At 31.5% G+C, this 18,812-nt stretch overlaps 1 protein-coding gene across 3 annotated transcripts in view; it reads right to left on the minus strand.

The window, feature by feature from the left end:
• Positions 1–18,812, minus strand: part of LOC135125918 (dopamine receptor 1) — a 194,595-nt gene that overhangs the window by 64,538 nt on the left and 111,245 nt on the right. Inside the window, exon 1 of one of the 3 annotated variants that reach the window (XM_064051694.1) lies at positions 8,340–8,499. The exons of the other annotated variants lie outside the window; for them this stretch is intronic. The gene's annotated coding sequence lies outside the window, so the exon portion shown is untranslated. Of the gene's footprint in view, positions 1–8,339; positions 8,500–18,812 lie in introns of those variants that run through there. 3 annotated transcript variants of the gene reach the window in all.

Consider the following 18,812-nt stretch of genomic DNA (forward strand, 5'->3'; position numbering starts at 1 on the left):
TAATTAAATCAAGATTCAAGAACGATTCACTCCATTTTTCCGAAAATTTGGGAATACAGTACTGTCTTTATTATTCTTACACTGCTCGATCCAAATTGATACACGTGTTCTTGCAAAAAGGTTGATGAGGTCATCACAAAATTTTGTAGTAGAAAAACTCACTTGAAAAACGCATAGCATGCTTCTTCATCTTTACTTGAACATCATATCTTTATTTTAACCTATAAGAGAGATACAATTAAAAATGTTTTTTAATTAATTAAAAAATACAATTCGCAAAATCGAAACAGCTGGATTTGTTGTACTCTATGGACGAGGAAAGTTCTGTCGAAATAATCCTCGACCAATTTTTGTATTGGGGATTACCGCAAGAGCTTTTCTGCCAAATTAAATTTCAAATATAGCGATTTTTGTATTTATGTTCGGGCTTCTGCAAACATTGCTCCATATTTAAAATCCTCATTACCAATTCCGTATTTGAGTTGCGAACTTCTTGAAAAGCGGATTTAATCCGCCTAATTACGGAGTCAAAATGGATACTCCAAAGTGATTTTTTCCATCTCGACGAGGAGATGTTAATCTCGAAGGACCAAATACGGGAGAATGGGAAGAATGAGCGCCACTTTCCGGTTCAAATTGCTAATGGTTGGGTGAAACGTCTAGGGATGTGTATGGTGGCCATTTTCATTAATCAAAGTGGAGTTTTCTAGATAAGATAATGGTTGAATTGCTGCTTTTTGTTGGCTTTATGATGGACTTAATTGATAGTCGTGTTGACAACTTTATGGGAAAAACGTCTTGTTAGAACGAGTTCTAATTACTGGATGTAGGTCGAGCGCTTAAACTGGGTCACCAAAAATTAAAATCTGTATGCGCTGCGGCTATTAAGATTTACTTCTCTGTGACATTGTTTAAATCTCGCCTCGGGTTCCGTTGAGTTATTAATTTCATACCGAGAATAGTTTCTGCTGAAGCTGTAAATTTAGAATCACGGTTATAAACATCACAGATTTAACATTAAATGCAAAAAAAAGGAATTTGTAAAAAGAGAAAATATTTTTGAATTTCTTTTTTTGTTCTTCAAGTTTTTCAAGTATGCTAATACGACAAGCCACAACTAAAGTTTAACATATAAAGCTTTTTTAAGCATTCTTATACCTCTTTTCCTTTTCATAATGCTTTCAAGGAAGCTAGCGTATAGTGCTCTTCACACAGAAAACAGCGAGGTTTATTCGTTTTATATTTACAATCTTCTTTTCAGAAAGTATTATTTTAAATTTAGTTATTTCTTTGTACCATTCAAATTGCATCTGAGCACTTAGGTACAGGTTTTAAATAATTTGAATGGCTAACTAGATGTGACTTTACACTTTTTACAGTGCCAGAATGTCATCTAAACCGTAAATACCACAATTCAGATATCTTTTAATTACAAAATTTGGTATTGCCGAAGTTATTTTTTAGGAACAGATACAGTAAGAAAAGAGCATGATCAACGAGTGAACAACGAATCAATCGTTGTCATTGGTTAGACAACACTTGCTTCGAGTCTTAGTAAATTCACTTAAGCTCGAGCAGGGACTGTTTACAATAAGATTTTTTTTTGATCTGATAAAAACTGAGAGCATTAATTATGTTTAAGTTTAGTGCACTTGACATTAAATGAAAAACTTTTTGGATGAAATATAGTTCAATATTTACACGACAGTTAAAAATCTTTCAATATGATATACGTCGTCTGTTTGAATGCTTTTCCAGCCCAAAATGTCGTCAGCAACACACAAAGACAGTTACTTTATTTTATTTACTTATCATTGCCTTTCAACAATACGGAAACTTCCATAAATAGAATCTGGAGACGTCCGCATCGGAGAAGTGAAATTATTAAAGAGAAACCAGTTTACAATAATTTGTATTATTACAATCAAAATATTATTCAACGCAAATAGCAGAAACGTCGAAAACTCTGAATATCAACGAGTTTACTTTGTGTTTAATAACAGTAGGGAGCCTTCATAATAACGGAATAATTCCATCGAATTCCCTCGCAGCAGAATTCTCGTATTATTACTAGAAGCAATTCGTTTCAGTCCCTAGATTATGAAAAACACGGTGACAATGAGATTTAGCGACTTCATTGCGATTTTATTAATTTTAGACGCTTGTCAGCTCGCACGACTCGAAAGAATTCTCAAGATACACTTTTAGCTTGCTCGCTTAACAGATAATCAATACACTTCTTCCAAGGTGATAGTATTTAATATTTTACAACAATAACAACAGGTTGAAGAGCTCCGTCGGTGAGAAAAGGTTTTGGAATACTCTCTATTTTTTAACTGACATATTTTGAATTTATTCGTCTGACAGTTATGCAAACATTTCAACATCAACATTTTTGCAAGGAGAGGTATATCAACTTGGATTGGTGCAGTGTAATACTAATAATAACAGTATCGTATTCCCAAAATTCTCTGAGAAAATGGAGTGAGCCGTTCCTGATTTAATCAATAAAATTGACTAATTCATTAATTTTTTTGAGCCACCTGTTTAAGCAAATCTAAAAAATTCGTCCAAGGTTATTTTGACAGAACTTTCCTTGCTTATACTTTAATAGTCCGACAAACTTCGCTTCGTTAAAAAATTATAAAATTTGATTTTGCGAGTTTCGTTTTGTGATCATCTCTATAAAGTAAGAAGCAGTGGCGTAATTAACACCCACGTAACCAAAAATTCCAAGTGTAGACAATATTAAATATATTTTAAGCAGATAAACAACGGGAAAAAATGAAGATATTTTCAATTTCTCAGTACATGCTTAACTTTGAGACTTTAACTGTTTATATCTATATTTCGAAAGAATTGAATTTGACTATTAAAACGTTCAGATTACAAGCAGCAACGGTTAAAAGAAAATTAAATTTGATTAATTTTGTCTCGTCAACGCAGGAGAGGACTGATAATAATTAATTAACCACACACTTGTGTCCAAAAATGCTCATAAATTTGATCAAGGATTTACGATGCTTCCATATACCATGTTTCCAATAACCTCAAAATATTTCCAAGATTTCACACCATTAGGTCTTTGCAAAGTTAAATTATTGTTAAATATTGGTTACATAATTTTGATCTTTTCCCCAAAAATCTGGATGCCCAGAGCTAAAACTCATGAGCATGTTATTTTATAAAATTTAAAGAACATTTATTCAGTACAGAGTGATCACTTTTTGGGGAGGTTATAAACGAATCAATTTTGACTAAACATGTTTCCTGCAACCTTAAAACATTTGCAAAAGCATATTATTTTGCAATTTCAAAGTTAAATTGGAAAATAAAATTCGAATTTGTTCCCAAAAACCTGGATGTTTAGGGTAAAAACTTAAAAGGATTGTTAAATCACACACGCAAGAGTGTGTGATTCTATAAAATTTCATTTAATTTTTAGGGTAGCCTAAACGAAAAAATATTGATTAACGATTTACCATGGTTTACGATAACCTTAAAACACTAGTAAATTTTCAGAGCATATAGTTTTACAATTTCAAAATTAAGTTATGGTAAAATGTTATACAATTTTGATTTTTTCTCAAAAATCTGGATGCCTAGTGTAAACATTCAACACGAATTCATAAACCATATGTGCAGGAATATCTTATTTTATAAAATTTAAATAATATTTATGAATGTAAATTTTGAAGGTGACGTCATCCTAGGGATGATTAGTCAAATTTTTGTTAGCCTTTTACCATCTGCACGATATTTATAATATACATACAAAATTTTTACAACAATCGGATCAATAGTTTCGGAGATCAGTCTAATAAAAATCCGGACAGACGACTGCCGTTTAGACAGACAGACAGACAGATGGAGGCGGAAGACCTATGTTTTTGTACTCTAGGGGTCATCGAGAAAACATAAAAGTAGCCAGTTGTCCAATTGACTCGATTACAATCACATCTTAGCTTACGCTCAGGAAGTAAAAATTGGTCGAAAGATGTTTTGATAGAACTTCCTTCACTCCTGAAGTACAATGAAACGTATCGAACATTTTCGAAAAATTATAAAATTTGATTTTTCGGATTTTATATTTTTTGAGTACCCCTATAAGTTGAAATAAACATACGTAAATATGTAATGCTAAAATAAATGTAAAGAAGCATTTAGTTTACGAAATTTTCTGAAGACGTCAATCATCATTTTTGGCAATAACACGTATTTCATCTAAGTTGGTGCAGTAATACTGATAATAACGTATTATATCCCCCCTCCCAAATTTTGGGAAAAATTGAGTGAACCGTTCTTGATTTAATCAATAAAATAAATTAATCTATTCATGCATATGTGAAAATGTTAATTCAATGAGAAATCACACGTATAGTATGATATATTTTTACATGACGTCATCAATTTTTTTGAGGGGATAAAGAGATATATTTGATTAAAAATTTACCATGCCTGCAATAACTTCAAAACGTCTGCAATATTTCAAGGCATTCGGTTTAGCAGTTTTTGATTTAATGAATAAAATGAGTCATTAATTTTTTTTGCAAAAATATGAATGTAAATGTAATCATTTCAAATGTGCGGTATATTTTATTCAACGATCTTTACGGCACATTATCAACGTGAATAGTGTTATCTAAGCAATATGTGTAGTGTTTAAAATGTTGATGTTTATACTTCAGAAGAATGTCACGTAGACATTTCTTTGAATGAGTTTATTGTTTCAAAACAGATGACTAAAATTGTTCATAAGCCTCAATTGAACAAAATATTCTGAATGTTATTATTATAATTCTTACCTTATCATTATTTTATTGTTATAAAAATGAGCGTATTCTCACATTTTCGAGAAAATAGTTTAATTTTTTTGAGTTACCTGTATAAGCAAATCTAAAAAAATGAATGCAATGATAAATTACAAGTACAGACTCATCATATTTTGTACAATTTAAATAGGAGTTAAAATATTGAGACGACGTAATCAATTTTTTGGGATTAATAAACAGATACAGTTTGATTAAAATGTTGCCATACTTACAGTAACTTCAAAACGTCTGCGAGAAGAGAAGTATTGAGTTTAAGCAATTCTTGATTTATGAATAAAATAAATTGACTCTGAGACCCTGTATAAGCAAGTCTAAAAAACAAGGTTCTTAATTGGATCAATAAAAAATTGATCGAAGGGCTTATAAGTATAGTCCAACAAATCTAGTCACCTAGAAATTAGTTGCATTTGAATGAGTTTGTATTCTCAAAACAGGACCAAAATTATTATTAAATAAACCACAATCGAACAAAATGTTCTGAATATTATAATTTTTATTTTATTATTGTATAAAGACGTGCGTATTATTCACATTTTCGAGAAAATGGGGTGACTCGTTCTTAATTTGACCAATGAAAAAATTGTGATGACGTCATCAACATGACGGCAGGTCGTACTGCCTCACCGCAGGTCGCATTCTCCCCGATATTGTCACTGCGTTACGGGGACTGTTAGTGAGTACTGGTTATTATAACGTGCGTATGTTTTTTTGCGAAAATTTGAATGTTAAGCAAAAAAACTGAAAGCGGATTCGTATACTACAAGTATAGAGATGAGGTCATCAAATTGTTGGTGGGGACGATTAGCCAAATTTTGGCTAGCCTTAACCATCTATATGATATTTCTAACATACATACAAATTTTGACAACAATTGGTCCAGCAGTTTCAGAGATTACGTGTTTAATAAAAATTGACAGACATACATACGGAAACGGGAAACTACTTTTTTCGTACTATAGGTGTCATGAAACCTCAAGAAAACATAAAAGAGGCAATTCGTCCGATGGACTCGATTACTATACTTCCCGAGCGTAAGCGAGTTATTGTGAACTGAATTATTACGATTTTATTAAAATATTTAAGGCTATATTTAGTTACTTTAAGGGATTTGATTCGGGATAAATAAGCAAATTAGCAATAGAAACAAAAAGAAACTTTTAGCTAAGTAACATCAACATCAATCAAGTGTTCCATTAAAAATTTAGACACTTAAGTACAGTTTTTTAAATGAAACACCCTTTATATTTTTCATATTTAGATTCAAAGGTTTTGACAGCAGTTTTCAATATATTTACATTTGTATAGAAAAAATAATCATATTTATTAAAAGTTCACTATTTTACTAATTTTAAATACAGAGATTTTTGAAATAACCTTTCATGCAATAAGAATAGTGATTTTAATTTAATTGTAAACGATTGCGCAAAGGATATTATTTAGGCAATAGTATTTTATTATGATGTAATCGATTTTCTGGAGAGAATGAATAAACAAATTTTTGTCAACGTTTTGCCAGAATCACTGTAATCTTACAGTGCAATCAAAATTTCAGATTAATTGGTTTGATAGTTTCGGTGATAGTTTGTCTTCTAAAATCCCAACAGGCACGAGAAAATGGAAACGAAAAAACTTTATTTTCGTATTCTGCGAGTCGTAAAGTGTTAACAAACCGTAAAATAAGACATTTATCACAATGACCTTATCACAATATTTTCCTTAGCTATTTCAGGAATTGTGTTGATAAAAGGCACGAATTTGAATCAGATGTAAGAGAGAAAAATAATAATAATTAATAAAATATTAAAATAATTTCGTTACAGATTTTGCATTTTGTGGACATTGTGGCAATATTAACCTTTGTGTCGAAACAACAAAACTTTATTAATAAATCTGTTCAAAGGAAATTGTAATTTGAACTTCCATACAATTTTATTAATTTTTGCGTTTGTCAAATCGTCCGACTTCAACTAAACCCTCAAGCTTCAATTTCAACTTCCTCGGTGAGCAGTCAATCAATACACATCTTCGCAACTCGTGAAATTTAATATTGCATCATAACAGCTATGATTCAGTCAAGCTCCGTTAATGAAAATTTAAACCAACTAATTTTTCAGCAACGCTGTTACTTTATAAGTTAATAATATTTAACAAGGAATCGATTTAGATTAAGCTGTGACTTAAACTTTATCGCAGCTTTGTTAACTCCCACCTCTTGTCATTTCGTACGATTGAAACAAACCCCAAAGCTACACTCCCAAGTTTCTCTTGTGAAAATAAGGTGAAACGTGCCGATAGATAGCTCATCAATCATAATCACATGTGGCTTTGACGTTTTAGATTAAATAGCTATGATATATTCGAGTCATCTCAAGATACAATTCTCATTTTGTGGTGAGTGCGTATTTTTAAAAGGCGAAAATTTGAGAGATTGAACTCATGTCACCTTGGTTACTCCTCTAATAAATATCGAGGGATAAGTTCGAAATGACAAATTTCATTGGCTCCAAGGGTGATATTAAGCGTATTTTATGTCGAACGGAGATCGATGATTAAAACTGGAAATGGGCAAAGTGTCAAAGTTTTGTGCAAAATGAATACGACAACGGGACGCTTATTAATTCGGCTATTGCAAGTTGATGAAGTCGAAATCGGGCGTTTCAACGTTGTTGGTAAATTACTGCAGAGCAGCAGCTGCACCGGAAAAGACATTTAAATGCATTGCAGGGCGGCGGTGAGAGTTGGCAGGATTGTGTAATTTCATTTGTTGTGTGTGTTATTTGGTTATTGCGGAGGATCTCAGGTTTTACATAGTGAATGTTTAATGAGCATGATCGATTTGTGAAAAGTGCCTCTGGTTGTAAAAAAGTAAACAAAACAAAATCAAATGCGGAGATAACGTAAAATCGAAAATATTAAAATTCTCTCTAACAAAGATCCACTTATTTTATGAGATAAATCTCGCTCCAAATAAATGTGATTTCTCGCCAACTTTTAACATTATTGTGAAACGAAAATTATAAATAAGTTTCAAGTTTTGCGGCACCAAAGTTTGGTATTCAATTTTAATGATTTGGAATCGGTTTTGGAAGGTTGTAGCGGTCTTGTTGCAGTTCTACTTAGTTGTATCGCAAGAAAGAATGCGCTCATATTATCGTCAAACTTTTTTTAGTTAATTGCAGCATATTTCCATTACTATTGTTATGTAACGTGAACTAGAAATCTGACTAAAATATGAAAATTAAAATTAGATTTGTTCATGCGTATGATTTATTAATCACAGAAAGAGAGAATAAGATTATACGAGCCATTAAATTCTTACAAAAGCTGCAACGGAGCCTTTTTAATTCCACTTAAGCCCACTCAGTCTTTACGAGCTAGAGTGACAAAAATACAGTAACTGCATTTAACGAAACAAACTTTAACTGCAAATGACAAAACCATTAACTTCCTGATATAAGTGCACGTTTACAGTTGACGTTAAACAGGAGGCAAAATAAAAAAGTAAACCTAGATAAAAGTTGATTGAGTTCTTCTCCTTGAGGAAGCACGTCTCTATTTCACGCCAGAAACCGCTGATTACTTCGTACTTAGCTTTAGTTTTAAGAAAAGTTCTAGATATTTGGAACCGCAAAATAACCACCCGACACAAAAAAGTGCACCATTTCAATACAACTCGGCGAGGACAGAGGGTTAATTAACGCTTGTTAAATCTGAATAAACGTCGCGCATACTCTCTAACATTCATATCGAAATGCTCATAAGTAACACTTTAGATGGTTAAAAGCGCAGTTTAAACAATTTAAAATTGGATATTATTTTCAATTACCACAAGGATCCGCACTACCACACTATTATCTAATACGAATGAATTAAACTTGATATAAATATACGAGTAAATATACTGTAAATTCTGTTTTTAACAGAATTTATAAAAAATAAAATTCAAGGGTAAGTTCCATTTCGATTATACAAGGTGAGTCACTAAGCGCGCACTCCTCGATATTTCATTAATTATTAAAGATAGAAAAAAAGTTAAAGACAAAAGTTGTACGGTTCTTTGAGGACTATAGTCTAAAATTATTTTTAACTATACAAAGTGCTCTGTTCTTAAAGTGTAACATGTAATTTTGTTTTTTTTTTTTTAATGAAACACACTATATATTGTTACATGTTTTGATTGATCCCTGCTTAGGCTTTGCAACCACAGTTTACTTTTGAAGTTCCAATGTGACGTTGTCACCTTAATTTTATTTAAATTTTTTGGCAATGGAAAGGTTCACAAAAAAAACGCAAAAAGTTATTTTTAAAGTATGTCTTACAACATTTTATGGAGAGATAAAGGAAGGTGTGCACTTAAAAAAATCTAAAACTGTACAATTTTTAAACATCGATATTTCAGTACTTTCAAATGGAACACTGTACTTTATTATCGTATCTTACTGTATTTTTCGTGCTCAGTCATCTACTATGTCGATATCTTTCTTAAAAAAATAAACAATCGCAGTAATTATCAATTGAAAACATGAAAAATACTTAACAAAAAAGAAAGAAAACAAAAAATAGAATAACATACAGGATGTTCCATTTGAAAAAACTAAACTATCGATATCTGAAAATTATAGAGTTTTAGGTTTTTCTATAAACACTCTGTACATTACAATTTGAGTTAGTTGATACCACAATAAAGCGCGTATTTTTCTTTATCTCTCCACAAAATGTTATAACACAGATTTTAATAGTAACTCTATTGTGTTTTTTTGTTAACTCTTCCACTGATAAAAAATTTCAAGAAAATTATAATAACGTGGCAACCTTGGGTCATAATTTTAAAAATAAACTGACTGTAAAGCCTAAGAAGAAGTCGACTAAAATGTATAAAAATATATAGGGTGTTTCCTTTAGAAAAACTAAGTTGTATATTACGCCTTAAAAGCAGAACACTCTATATAGTTAAAAATAATTTTAAATGACTATACTAGTGTGCAAAGAACCGTTCAACTTTGGTCTTTAGCTTTTTCTTCTATTTCTGATGAATAATGAGATATCGAGGACTGCGCGCTTACCCTGTATATATCATACTAGTGTGAGCATTATCAACATCGTCGAATAAACATTTTCAACTAAATACAAAGAACAATTTTAAAGTTGTTGATATTATTATAGATCATTTTCATTTCTGATATACCGAATGTCTGGAAACTGGCGAATTAACTCTTCAGTACGTTATATACGGGGGTTTCGGGAGTCTCAAAAAATAATAAAAAAATTGGTCCACAGTTGTTTCCACCGAACTTCCCTCGCTCCTGAAGTACAAATGAGATACTCTCTAAGAAAAGAGAGGGCGGGTGGGTGGGGCTAGTACCTGCTAAGATAAGACTGATTTTAGCAAATGACGTATCCACTAAGAAATTTAAGTAAATTATTATAAAAAAATACACTAGACACTCCTAAGCACTTTCAAATTCTTTCCAAACAGGAATACCTAGAACTTCAAGGTTGTTTTAAATTTTTCAAAAGAAAACGGGGTCCGAAAATTAACTTAAAAACAGGTCAGGTCAGAATTTTCCAAAAATAGAACACCAAAGTCCCCCAAAATCCTTTTAAATAATTTACAAAAACATTGCGGCACTCACGGCTTTTTCAAACTCGTAAAAAGTAAAACAGTAAAAGTTCATAAGATTTTTTCAGATCATCCAGGAAAAAAACATCAGATTCCTTTAAATTTATCCGAAAATAAAATACCGAGGGATCTAAAATTAACTGCGAACACTTTAAACGTAGGGTTTAGAAAACTATGACAATTTTTTGATACGTCAAACATTTTTAACTACTTACTCGATTTTTGCTGATTTGTACCTTCGCTTTATATCAGACAAACCTTGTTATCAAATGAAATTTTTGAAATTATTTCAAAAACAACACAACCATATGTTTGTACATTTTAATTGAAATGGTAATTAAACACAGTCATGATGGGCGGCGAGAGAAATACTAATTAAAAGTTATATCACCAGTTATTGTGATAATGAATGTGTTGTTTAGTTGTTAAACGTAGCAAAAGAAGCAATTTTAAAATCATTATAACTCCACCAAAAAGTGAGAAGAATTTTTTTTACTATTTTTCCCATACTCGCCATTTGATTGTTAAAAGCGTAGCGGAGAGTTAATCCGCCATTTTCCAGACACCCGGTATAGGTATATTTTTTCATCTCAACTGATCTGTTAAATTTACTTCAAAAGAATCCCTAGTAGAGAAGTTAAATTAAGAAAATATAGCCTATAAACGCCTTAAAGATAACCCATACTACCTACGGTTTAGTCTAAAATAAAGACTTTTGTTTGTCTGTGTAATAAACCAAAATATACATATGTAGACTATAATACGAAAAATGTGTAAAGAAGGTTTAATCATTTTGAGCAATGTTTAATAGTTATTAACGAACGAATTATTTAATCAAGACTATTAATAAACGAAATTGTTAACTAGCCAATATTTTTTCGATAATTTGAATTTAATTAATTGTAAATAAATGTAAAGGTTTAAATTAGTTTTGAATGAATTACTTTTAGTTAGTTGCACGGCTTTGCTGATAATTATAATTGATATTTGTCAATTAATAGTTAATTAATGAATTGCTAAGAATTAGGCGATTTCTAAAGTCATAATTAAATATGGTTGTATTAGGCCAAATAATAATTTATTCTTAATCACACAAATTAACTTAACTTTAATTTCTAATTTTTGCACATAATCACGATTATAGATCTAAAAACAATTTCTTGACTGTACCATATCTTTACACTAAAACTAATAATTGTTGAACATCAGAGGTAGCAAATATTTAATTATTTATTGTAACTAAATAATTATCAAACATTTTTTTTAATTACGAGTAGTCACTCATTTATTGATAGAATCAATAAAGTAATGAAGTTGTTATTTCATTGTTAATAAAGCTGCTTTTGGAATTGTAACTGTTTAACAGACTGACGCCCTTATTTTGCTCTAGTTGTAAGAAAGAAAAGTGATCCGTGAGAAATGAGTTCATTTCCTACAACTAGAATAGAATATAGCACCGTAGGCAAAAGTGTTACTTTTAGTCGTAAAATATACTTAACTACATTCAATAACGAACACGAAATGTGATGGATTTCGCATAAGTTAGAGTTTTCTGTGTGAGGGTTGTCAATATTAAATTGGCATGAATCGATAAAAGACATTTTTCTGTGAAATGTGTAGACTGCGATCCCAAGGGCACGCTTTTTTCAGCGTTTTATTAGGAAACGTTTCTGACAAAATTTGTAAAACACTTCTTAGTTAACGTTGTGGGAGTACTTTTAGTAAGTAAGTCTTCATTTCTCAGGTTTCGTAGACCAACAACTTTTTTTTGATAGCCAGTATTTTTGTAATTCGTGTAAATTTATTTTACAAAATGAATATTTTATATTTTGCGACCGACTAAAGGTATTGCACTTTCAATATGCGTTTTCTGGTAAGGTCGATTTAATTTTTTTGTTCCATACTGATACATTTTTTCTATTTCTCGTAGTGTTTCTCAAGATCAAGACCTTTTTTTAACTGAAACAAGTTTTTATATTCTCATTTATCAAATTACTCGGATTTTCCAAAGAAGTTTCTCAATCCATTAGGCTTTTAATTTATTTATTTACATCCTCAGATTAATCCGTTTCGTTTCAAGGCTCGAAGTAGAATTCCAATTCTTATTTTAACGTAATGAAACGCCAGTTTAATTATATTTTAGATTTCTTTGCCAGAATTAAGCTAAATTAGACAAATTTAGTAAAAACGAAGCTCTATTTTCACTTTGTTCATTAAATAATTATTAATATTAACAAAGAAATGTGATAACATACAAAAATTTTAAACGACCGTACCTGAAATCCTATTTTATGATATGTGGATCTCTTAATCGCTTTCGATCGTGTCATCGCACTCCTGCTTCCAGATAAAAAGGGCAATTTATCTAGTACACAGTCTGAAGAAAAAAACTGGAAAAATAAACGTTGGAGATGTTCTGAACTTGACGTGTGTACTTCAAGCCTCTGATATTGATATCTATACCTCCCACATCTTTAGTTACTCTACACTTGCTGCTCCGATATTACACTCAAGTGAGATATTAAATTAACGATTAGATTAGCAGTTTTTAATTTTAATTAATTGTGATCATACCTAACAACCATATAAGAGTTAGGATTACAGCAAAAGATAGAAACCATTACACATATCGTTGAAGTTTTTTGTACCTAAATTGTTAAATCTATGTTTGTATTAATTTGATTTATTGAAATAACAGATATTCAATAATAATCACTTGATTTATACATAGTTTTAACGTAGGAAAATTTATCTGTGTTTAAATGTTTCGTCAGAGACACTCGAACAATATACGTTCGATGATGCACAACTAATTTCAGACTTGAACTTTCTGAAAGTCCGTTATTATTAGTTGTATAACAGTAGAAATCATTTCGCTGCATTAAGCTTTGTAATATGATCTCGGTTCGGAAGTGACAGGCATTGTTTTGCTGCTTGTTTAATATTACCCATATCACCCAATTTAATACAATTACGGAACTTCTGTAATTTTCCATCGCCAAGAAAACATTTAGAAAATGAGGAAACCGCTCGAAATTCTCCGTTGCAGATCCTGTTTAACCCAGTTATACGTTATATGTATGTAAACTCCTCGGTCCACTACGTCCACTAATTAGCAGGCAACAGGCTAATAGAGCACTAGCTGGCGTATAAGTTACGTGTCAGAATTCCACAATAATCCCATTTCGGGATAGCCCTAATACAGGATGATTCTAACAACAAACAAAATTCTGGCGTAAAGTAGCACCTCGCTTAAAAGGTCAACAAACAGGTATAATACCTTAATTACGAAGAGACTTCCACCGAGGCAATAATTTCAAGAGAGATTTACCCGCTTCGCAACAACAACGAAAAGAAAATTTTTGCGCCTAACATCGACAGGATTACCGGCGAATTTCCAAGTCCCCAGTGTCCAATTAAAAGTTTACATCAAGACGTAATTTACATTTAGGCTATGATTAAAATAACCGTAGAAAATTTAATTATTTATCGCGACGAGTGAGCTGGATAAGTTGAAAATATTAATTAAGACGCGTGAGGATTATTAAATTAGAAGCACTAGAGACCTAATTGAGCATCAACAACATTCGTTATACGTGTTTCAAGCTTCATTTTTTAGATAAACTCAAGGGATTACGTGATGACAGCGAGGGGCGGATGGATTCAATTTGACGCTCGTTCTAGGTTAAAAATAATAAAACCTAGTTTTATGGAAGCGACGGATATTTGGATAATTCAGCCTTCTAAGAGTTCAAGCGCGACCTGTTTTTTCTAGGATATTGAAACATTTGTATGTATACAAAATAAAAAACAAAAATATCAAATTTTGTATAAAAAGAGGAAGCCGGTTCCTAATGTAAGCTATTTTTGAGCTAATACAAGATTAAATGTTAAAAGCTGCTAACAAAACGAATAATATAAAATAATGAATCTCTCTTTTGAAGAATGTATTTTAAGGATGATCTTTGAACTTTAATCACAAAAATAGTGGTTCATCTACACACAAGTTTTCAAACGAAGTTTACAAAATAAGTAGTTACATTTGAAATACTGGTGGTGGGGTTCAAAATTTGCATCTCTTTGAAAAATGCTTGACAACTAAGTATATACCTGCCGTTCTTATACTGAGAAGGTTATTTGCTTTAAAAAAAAAAGCAAATAGCTAAGTAAAGTGTAACTATTATGTATATTTATTTCATCGCCATCACTGAACTGAGTAATAATTCATTCTTGTAATTAAATTGTTTGCCGCTTAATTATTTCCTTGGTATGTTCTGTAAATTAAATGGAACATGAGTATTATTCATTAATTCATCTACAATTTTATCTATCTTATTAAGTATGCAGTGTTATCGTTCAACGTAACTTTACATCTCAAACTGAGCGCAGGGTTTGCAACAAAATACCTGTAGGCCTTACTAGGTTAAATCCTGCCGCTAGTAATACGTAGGTGGGTGACTCAAAACCCATACGGAGTTGACATTTCTCTTAAAAATTTAAACACTGTCGTATTCGGTTAGGAATAAAATAAATTTTGCATGGCACCTCGCGATGAGACAAGCAAATTAATTAATAAAATCTAGATGTTGTATGAGAACCTGAATTGATCGAATTTGGAGCAGATACTTGAAAGAGAGAAGACTGCTAATTGTACATGTTTTATTAACGTCGTGTACTCGTAGCAGTGTCTGCTAGTCAAAATATTTTAAACTCAAATCTGTTTTTATTATGAATTTATAAGTGATTTTAGTAGTAAATGCAGTTTAATCTTTTTAAAAATAACTCTGTCATGCGTATATGGCATCTGTTATGGTTCAGAGGCGAGGTAATTTCGGCCCAAATAACTTCACTTGTTTTATTTTGTTGCACTAATCTGACGGTACAAGAGTAAAATGTGTTCAAACAACTCACCCAACGAGTTCGGGGTTGAAACTTTTAGTGCGTCAGTTTGATTTTTTGCATCAACATAAATTTTTTTATAAAGAAAGTTTAATTAAGCAGATAACTGAGAACACCTTGTCGGTAATGACATGTTATCACAGCGTTTGTGCAGGAGTTATAGCCAAACTTTGTATTGAACGAGAGAATTTGCCATCCCTTAACAACTCCTCAACGTAGTCATGAAAGGTTTCGTTTGGAGTATGGGTCACCTAAAATGCTCATTGAAGATGAACGTCGATCGTTAATGACATGGACTAAATCTCACAACGTCTTGCCTTTACTATCTCGTGCTTTTCCTTCATTTTCAAGAAAATAATGCTCGTCTTTACGTGCTATAATGTAATAATGTTGATGTTTATTAACCTACAAAATATATGCAGTTTTTTAATTAATAGTTATAAAGTGCAACTAGAATGTATTCTTTGTCACAAACAGTATTTACTTCACGTAGACTAGATGTTTAATTGCGTTAATTTTGGTCCAAATTAGATGGAAATAATTGTCTGCTTTTTCCGACTTGATAATCATTTACTCACTGTTATTGAACAAATATTTGACAAACGTTTGATCTCTGTAGCTTAATTTTGTCTGGGTTTTTAATGTCAGTCGATACATGATTGATTACGTTCAACGGAGTAAGCAATTTTAATTCAAGTCAATTCTCGATTCAGACCTGATAGCTTTAATAACTCCACTCTGGATAAAAGTTATATATGGATAAATATTTCAACTTAGAGAATTTATTGAGAATAATTGTTTATATTAGCAGTTACAATAAACATACATATGTATATTGTAATCTTAAATAATCATATCAAGTTTTCATACAATTTAGAAATAGTACACTGCTTTCTTTTTGAAATTTCATAACAAAAAACTAGGCAGCGTATGTTTTAAAGTAGCAGTTATAAATAGAACTGCAGGAAAGTTGAGTTAAAGTTTTGGGACATAAATAAAGACGTGGAAAAAGAGAATGTCTTTAAAGTCATTTTTCCATTAAGGTTAGAAACCACACTTTATGAGTCCACAATTACGAACTGAGACATGAAAATATAGTATACCAATCTGCGGCTCCGGACAGTTAAACACGAAAGCTTCTTTGTTTAGGTTTGCTCCCTGTACTAAACACACAGGTGATTATTTTAGAAAATGGTCTGCTCCCTCAGTTGTAACCTTCGAGGCTAATACAGAAAATGCCCATCATGGTCACTAGAAATTCGATACCTGTAACTGAAGTTACTACGTAAATTATTTATTACGTAAAAAAATTAGTTCAAAAATTGTACTTTAGAAAAATATGAAATGCATTTATCCTTCAGCGTCGGGTGTTAATTTCAGTAAAGAATATAGAATCAGTATACTTAACAAATACATTTATTTTAATTAAAATTAGATGGTGTAATTGACAATGACTTGTGTTATATAATGAATATTATATAGCTCCCTCGGGTGCCTTGTGTAGCAATTATAAACATAATTAAATACTTACGTAACGAGCCAGAAAGAAAGCTATTACATGACATGCAGATTTTCAGGCTCCGAGGCAAATATCGACACTTTACCCATTAATTGAACGTATTACCACAATTACCTACACTTTATATTAGTAATACGAAGTAATACGTTTCCTTGATCACTATAATCTCCTGTCATATGAAGTACTCCTAATAAATAACCAAAACACAACTGGAAATTATTTTTTATATGAAAAAAGAGTAGAAAACACGGACAGCGATCTCGAAAGCAGCACACACGTTACAAATTCGTTATTTTTTTATGGTTGAAGACGAGAAAGGTGGTTTTCGAAACATGTGGCTTTTTAGGAAAAACTGATATAATTTAAAAAAATGGAGAGAGGCCTGATTTAATTTTATTTTTCAACCTTCAATTAGACAATCAGATCTATAAATACTATGGACGGAAATAATTGATTCAAAAATAAACCAAGACGCTCACCTCAAACATCAAACTCATGTCTTTTTATATTTTTAATAAAGAGAAAAATTCCAATACAGCCACTGAATTTGCATATCTGAGAAAAATTCTGACTCAAATAATAGGTTATTTTTGCCTCAAACCATTTGAATGAATATACAGGTCATTTTTTCGCCGTAGTTCTGTCAGTTTTTGGTGAATGTAGATAGAGACATTACTGAACGAAGAAAGAAATATAAGAGAAAAAAAACTGAGGTCGAAGGGATAGCAAATTTCTAATTTCTAACGAGAGTTTCTGAAATAGCTGATTTGGTGGTTACCGACAAACACAGTCTTGTTGTACCTAATAAAACAGACTACCAAGCATACATACATCATATGACTAAAATACCTTATCATTAATAATTCCTATGAATTTAATTTGCAGATAAATTTTCTTAACCCCTATATTTTGTCCCAAAAATATATAGATTTTAAATTAGAGTGCTTCACTACTCGCTTATAAGAGTTAATTTTTTGGGATAAAATAAGATGAACCAGTTATTTACTTAAATTTACATTTTTCAACCTGTTTATTTTGTAATAAAATATGGTGGATGCGCCGGGAAAACTGCGACGCTTCAATTTCTCCAAGTTAAATATTTATTCTTTTTACTACCACTGCAGCCAAAACTGATTAAATTTTTACAACGTTTTTTACAAGTCAATTTTTCACACCTGACGAAATAACTGACATTTTAAGTAATTTCCGCCGCAACGCACCAAAGGGCAATTTTTGCAACGTAATAGAAGACAACAGTTGTTTGCGTTTCGTAATTGACTATGTCGTATTCTTCACCGTAAACACATTTACAAATTATAATTAAAAATTACTACACAAATTACGCCAGATTTACTTTTTATGTGTGTTTTATCTGTGCTGTATTTAATTAAATGAATTAAGTATTTAATTCCGTTAGGGTTGTAAAAATATGCTTTATCCCAAATTCATAACAAAACACGTGTTACATAAAAAAGTCACATTGTAAATGTTTTAAATGGGGGAATTTCCACGAGTTTGACACAAGAATAAATTATCTCTGGGAGGACATTTTTTAAATTTTCCCTATAAACGCGACCTGGGAGTGGACAAATCTAAAATAGCACAAATCGAACCTGCCACTGAATTACCCTGAATATTTCAAAGTCTCGTCTCCCACATATCCGATATTCGCGTGACCATTCCTGAATAATAGCAACTGTAAAAATCCACTTTTATTAAAGCAAATGGACGCCTGCGCTGTCCAATCCGCATAAATATGACATGAATATTTATTACGACAGGTTGTGGCGTAAGTCCTCAGTCCCCCACAACGTAATGCCTATTATCGTGCCATAAACCGATTTAATACGGAATCGAATTTAGCAGCGAATCCCAAAAATAAAATTCCGTGACAGATCTCTATCTTCCGGCCGAGTCAGCTTATTTTTCCGAGTCCTCATTG

This window comes from Zophobas morio, unplaced genomic scaffold (genome assembly GCF_036711695.1).
Source record: "Zophobas morio isolate AGI-343-1 ecotype UQ-CSIRO unplaced genomic scaffold, CSIRO_AGI_Zmor_V1 ptg000009l, whole genome shotgun sequence".
NCBI lineage: Eukaryota > Metazoa > Arthropoda > Insecta > Coleoptera > Tenebrionidae > Zophobas > Zophobas morio.